This window comes from Lepus europaeus, unplaced genomic scaffold, assembly GCF_033115175.1.
Source record: "Lepus europaeus isolate LE1 unplaced genomic scaffold, mLepTim1.pri SCAFFOLD_3_1, whole genome shotgun sequence".
Lineage (NCBI taxonomy): Eukaryota > Metazoa > Chordata > Mammalia > Lagomorpha > Leporidae > Lepus > Lepus europaeus.
In genome coordinates, this window is record NW_026909276.1 from 4,422,235 (window position 1) to 4,428,712 (window position 6,478).

General features: G+C 40.5%; 1 pseudogene; it reads left to right on the top strand.

Annotated features, from left to right (window-relative positions):
- Positions 1–1,439: 1,439 nt before the first annotated feature.
- Positions 1,440–2,554, top strand: LOC133755100 (NIF3-like protein 1; annotated as a pseudogene).
- The last annotated feature ends 3,924 nt before the right edge of the window (positions 2,555–6,478 follow it).

Sequence of the window (6,478 nt, forward strand, 5' to 3'; positions counted from 1 at the left end):
CTGAGAGATTGTGGGGACCTCAGTAATATGTGGGTGCACAGACTCTAGTCAATTTGCCCAGCCAGACTCAAAGTCAATGGGAAACATGGAGTTTTCCTTCTGTTAGAATCTCTGGATCACACACATGCACAATAGCCACCAACCAAATGCTTCCAATTCTCCCCATCAGTTGCAAGTTGCATGCACTCAAGCTGCTGCCACTGGTACTGTTAGAAGATGGCATCTTGTCTCAGCCAGGTGCTGAGCATGTGCACAAGAGCTTCTGCATCTTCTGTTTCTGTCCAAAATGGTGCCCACCTTCTCTCAACTGATTATTGGGCACCATTGTTTAGTGAATGTAGTGAGAGAAACATGCCCCCCTTGTTTTTTACTGGCTCAGCGGGTACACTTTCCCCCTCAGAGCTCCAGGCCAGACTCACGTCAAAGTCTCCCTATGTCTATATCACCAGTGGTATGGGTTGCTGCAGTCTGATCTCACCTCACTCTCCAAAGCCGGTGCTTTCTCCTCCTCTTGGCTGCTGGCATCCTGTTGTGTCTGTGTTCATGCTGCATGTCTGCATCTTCGACACAGATCCATGGCATTTCTCTCCTGTAGAATTTCCACCACAGTTTTCTCTAACTCTTCCTCAATAATGTGCTTCCAACATTTTTTGAAACTAGTTACCACTAGTATATGTGCTTCCCTATTCCACCATCTTGGAATCTTCCAACATGCATGCTTTTTATGGAATTTTAGGTATATAAAATCTGGAGATACTCTATTGAAAAATGCTAACATGGCATCCCAAGAGTATCCCTGTATTAAGAGGAACATAGTTAATATCATTGAATTATTTTTCAATTGTTCATTTGTTAGTGACACATGATCTTTCTTTGGAATTCTGTAATTTATTTGGATAAAAATTCTTAAAATTATGTTATCTTTACTAACTTTATTTCTTTTTACAAAATCAGTAGCAAATGAATGTCTTCATGAAACCAAGTTGTGTTTAATCTTTACCAATTAATAAATTGTGAGTGCCCTTTCAAGAATGTCTTTCCAAAAACATTGTGAGGTGGAGAGTGGCAAGATGGCGGAATAGGAAGGGAGCACACTGATAGTCCGGGAAAGGACAGCTTAATAAAAGTGGAGATACTGCAGGTTCAAGGAAGTGTAGGGGAAAAAACAGCAGAGGAAACTCTTCCAGAACTAGTGATTCACAGTGGACCTGCGTGGAGAGCGTGGGAGCCCAAGTTCGGGACACCAGCGGCAGAATCAATGCACCAGAGCTGGAACATGAGGTGAGCCAAACCTCAATAGCTTGAGACACTGGCGGGCAAGCAGAAAGAGGAGACTAGAGGGAACGAGGCTTGAAACTCCGTGGGGAAAAGTTCACCAGGCTAACTAGAAGAGAGAGAGAGAGGAAAAAAAAAGTGACCAATATGGACATGAGTTTCTCTCATCTTGCTAATGCCTGGTCCCCATGACAGTCTGGTTTATGTAATCTCTGAACTGCAATTCTTCCTGTTCCTTCATGGGTCTGAAGACTCATTTCCTCCTTGAATGACTTTACATCCCTGTCGTCTGCTGAGAGTTGGGACAATATTGGATTGCTGGTGGAACCAAGCCCACCAAAAACTATAAATACATTCTTCCTGACCAATGACTTGACTGAGAAGGTGATGGAGGAGGCTCTGCATAAGAAGGCAGGTCTCATCTTTTCCTACATTCCACCTATTTTCCTACACATAAAGCATATTACCTGGATGTCCTGAAAGGAGCACCTGGTGTTCTAGGCTTTGGAGATCACAGTTGGCATCTACTCTCTTCACACAGCCTATGATGCTGCACCCCAGGGATTGAAAAAGTGGTTTTCCAAAGGGCTTAGAGCCTGCACATCGAGGCATATATATCCTTCCAAAACTCATGGCTATCCTATAGAGGGACCACTGAGTACAATTCAACATTAAGCATACCCAAGATATGGATAAAGTTGTGTCTGCAGTGAGAGAAGTTGAAGGTGTTCCTGTCACTTCTTTTTCTGCTAGGATTGATGAAGAGAAAAATAAGGATCAGCCTGGATTGTACAGAGAAGACTTTGATACAGGTGGTGGCTCAGCTCTCTCAAAACAGATAACTTTACCAGAGAACTGAAATTCTTTCACAGCAGAAGCCTTTGCTCTACATACTGGAATGGGTCAATCATGCACCCTGGATGAATCTGTTGCCCTGGCAACCATGATTGAGTGAATCAAAAGACACCTCAAACTAATTCATATTTACTTAGTAGCTCTTGGGGTAGGAAGGACCTTAGCATCATGAGTCAAAGCGTTGGCCCTGTGTGCTGGTTCTGAGAGCAGGGTGTGGAAGCAGACCTGTACCTCAACAGGTGGAATGTCCCATTATGATGGTCTGGATGCTACTTCCTAAGGAATAAATGCCATCCTCTGTGAACACAGTAATACTGAATGAGGCTTTCCTACTGACCTTTGTGATATTCTGGGTGCCCACTTGGAGAATAAGATCAATATTATCCTGTCAGAGACGGACAGGGATCTTCTTTGTGTGGTATAAGGCATACAGAAACATCAAGATGATACAACCTAGAGATTGCATCTCCACTCATGTGGATGTGTAACATAAGTCAGTGGAGTCGACATATCATTCTGGAAGAGTATCTTAAGATGCATGAGGATGCTTCAAAAAGTTCATGGACATGTTTATTTTGAGAAAACTGCATACATTAAAAAATTCACAAAATAAATAACTTTTAACTCCATTTTCTGCCAACCTTTTGAACTGCCCTTATATTATCTTTTCTAGTTTATCTGGTTCAACAAATGTTTTATTGTTCATAAGGAAATAACTGAACTACCATAATGAAAAACAAATATTAAGAAAGATCAACTAAAATCAGTTGACTAAAGATTCTTGGGAAGTAACCAAGTAATTCTCTCCTTAGTTTAATTATAGTTGGGATATGTTAACGTAGATGTCTCTGCCATTGGTTAGTTTTAAAATGTCCTTTAAAACTTGGAATTGAACACCTATTTTTAGGCAGTAGCCAGTTTGGGATGATATGGTCTGTCTCTGTGTCCATGTTCTGTAGATCCACCTAAATTCCAGTCTTTCACCTCAGTTTTAGAATCAACATGAGATTTATTAGGAGGAATTTTTAAAAATATGATTGGTATTCATATTACTATGTCTTTATTGCTTTTAATTTTATAAAAATAAACCAAATTATAACATTAGTCCAAGCCCTAATCCTTACCTTGGCCCTAGCCCTAGACTTAGTCTTAGTCCTAGCCCTAACCCTAAACCTAATCCTAGATCTAAACCAATTCTGAAGCCTAATACTAGGTCTATCCCTAGACAAAGCATTAACCCTAAACTTGGCCCTCATCTTAACCATAACCTTACCTTAATTCTATACTTAGCCAAAATCCTAACTGTATCCTAACATGGTGCTTTAACCCAATCTAAACTCTAATCCTATCCCTAAAGTTAGCCTTAATAACTCAAGCATTAACCTTAATCCTAATATGAGCCCCACCTCTAACCGTAACACTAATACCAAAACTTAAACCTAACCCTGCCTTAACCCTAACCCTAACCCTGGCCTAAAACCTATCCATAGTCCTAACTTTAACTATCACACTAGCTCTAACCATAGTCCTAACTCTGGCTCTAACTCTAAAATTTACCATAGAACTAAATATAACCCTAATCTTAAACTAATTTTAAATCTCACCCCAACACTAATCCTATCTTTCTGCTTTGGCCTAACCATAAAACAAACTAGCATTCAGTGTGAACTTAAACATAGTCCTGAAGCTAACTTTAATGCTATATCTAACACTAGCCTTAAACTAACCATCATGCTAACCAAAGACTAAGCCTCATCCTAGTGATGATGACCCTAACTTCAACTACAACTTTATATTATATATAACCAGAGCTCTCTCTATATATTATATATAGATATATAACCATATACATTTATAACCATATATATATATTGTATATATTATATATATAATGTATATAAAACCACAGCTCTAACTCTATCCCTAGCCCTACACCTAAACTTATCCCTAATCCTAGCTCTATCCCTAGGCCTAACAATAGTCAACCCTATCTATAACTGTAATCACAAATCTAATCCTAAATATAACACTAGTCCTAGACCTAATCCTTATTCTAACCCTAAAGCTAAACATAACTCTATGTCTAGCCCTAACCCTAAGCCTAGCCCTAACCATAACCCTAACAATGGCTTTTAATCTAACCCAGACCTAAGCCTAAACTTAACAGAACCCTAATCCTAAAACTAGCCCTGACTCTTGCCATAAGCCTAATACTAGCACCGACACTAAACATAAACCTAGCTCTAAATCTTACCCTAACCCCAACTCTAACAATAGCCTTAATAATAACGTTCATTCTAAACCTTAACACCAGTCCTAACTCTCATCCTAGTCCTAATAATAACCCTAATACTTATCCTATATCTAGCCCTACACTTACTTCTAACCCTAAATGACAGAATTTGCATTCACATGAACTGTGAGGATTTATATACACTTGAGTAACTGAAATGGTCAGAGAAACAGAAAGAGAGCCCAAGCCCTTTTGTGTTTGAATGGTGCCATCATTAGTCACCAATTCTGAAAACACCCCATTTTCAAGCAAATTGTTGTTAAAGTTCTAGGTGTCACTGTGGTGATACATATGGGGAGGCTTGTGGTTTAGGATGAGGAAAAACTGCAACTTGGCAAAAAAAATTCAGAAAACATCAGTTATTGAAGACATAGAATGGCCGGCGCCGTGGTTTAATAGGCTAATCCTCCGCCTTGCGGCGCTGGCACACCGGGTTCTAGTCCTGGTCGGGGCACCGGATTCTATCCCGGTTGCCCCTCTTCCAGGCCAGCTCTCTGCTATGGCCCGGGAAGGCAGTGGAGGATGGCCCAAGTGCTTGGGCCCTGCACCCACATGGGAGACAAGGAGAAGCATCTGGCTCCTGCCTTTGGATCAGCGCAGCGCACCGGCCACAGCAGCCATTGGAGGGTGAACCAATGGCAAAGGAAGACCTTTCTCTCTGTCTCTCTCAGTCTCACTATCCACTCCGCCTGTCAAAAAAAAAAAAAAAGACTAATAGAGACTTTATGAGTAACTGCAATGGATTGGCCCTCTAGTCCTAGTATAAAATTTGTAACAGGAGGAAAGCAAACAAAATGCTGAAAATGTATCATTTGAAACATAGTAAGTGAAAAAATAAATATAGAAGGCAGATCAAATGAATTTTATTGTCTACAGATAAAAAAAAAATGAGCTGAATGCCAACAGTGGCTGTGTTCTATGATGAAAGATAATATCTGAGTAGTACTTGTGGAAATAAACTGCATCCTCTCAGGAAGGCCTGGAAAAGTGATGCTCACAGTCAAGCATTTAGATGTAATGGGTAAAACACTCCACAGAAAAAGAAAACCTTGAATTTGATCCCAAGTCCAGCTCTAAATAACTCTTCAAACCACAAAAGAGAAAACAGGCATTTTGCATTTTTCCCCATCAGAATAGCAGCAAAATATGCAGTCATGGGAACAGAGAGGAAAGGGAGGACTGAGAAACAGTGAGCAAACCTAAATCTGTTTGTGATTTAATGGTGCTGTGACTTTGCACCTGTTCTCAAAACTGCCCATTTTAAAATAACTTTATCTTTTTATCTTCTTGTGGTGCATTGGCTTTGGGAAGTGGGTTGGCATGGGGACACAGTCACCTTGTGGGCTGCCTTAGATGCTAGAACTGAAGGCATCAAGATTGGCAATGGGGTCCAGCTCTGAGATTAGACCCGAGAACCCTGGGGCTGGCTGAGGTATCTCAGCTTCCAAGCAGGTCCTGGAGGCTGGGGGTGCCTCATCTTGCCAGGCTCTGCTAGATTTCCCCAGGTGCCAAAGTCTGTGCTGTAGGACAGGGTGCTGATGCTTCCCTGCCCCCATTCCTGGCCTTCTCCTACCACTTGCCTCATAGCAAGCAGCGCTGGTTTCTTTAGTGAATTCACTATTGTGTACATGGTGGTTTAATTTTCTGACTTTGTGTTGACTCTGAAACCAGATGCTGTGGAATTATATGGACTTATTATATTTATCCAGAGTAACTGAAATGCTGTTTGTAAAAATTCACCTGAGTATTTATTTTAAATACATAATTCAAGGTTTAGATGGTTACATTTTTAGATGCTTAATTTTGGTAGCAACCACAATATTTTGACAAAACTATTTGTAGAAATTTCTTTCAACCATGAATTCATATAATATAAAATGTGTGTTGTGTTGATGTTATCATTTGCTGCTGACTCTGTAAGTTCATGAAAACTGAGGAACTCAATAGCAAAACCTGCCCAATTCAGTAAGAGGTGGAGCTCACTTGTGCTTTTCATTCCTTCCCAGCAGATGTCTCCCAGACTTGTTTCCATTAAGTAAAAGATTCTTTTTTTGC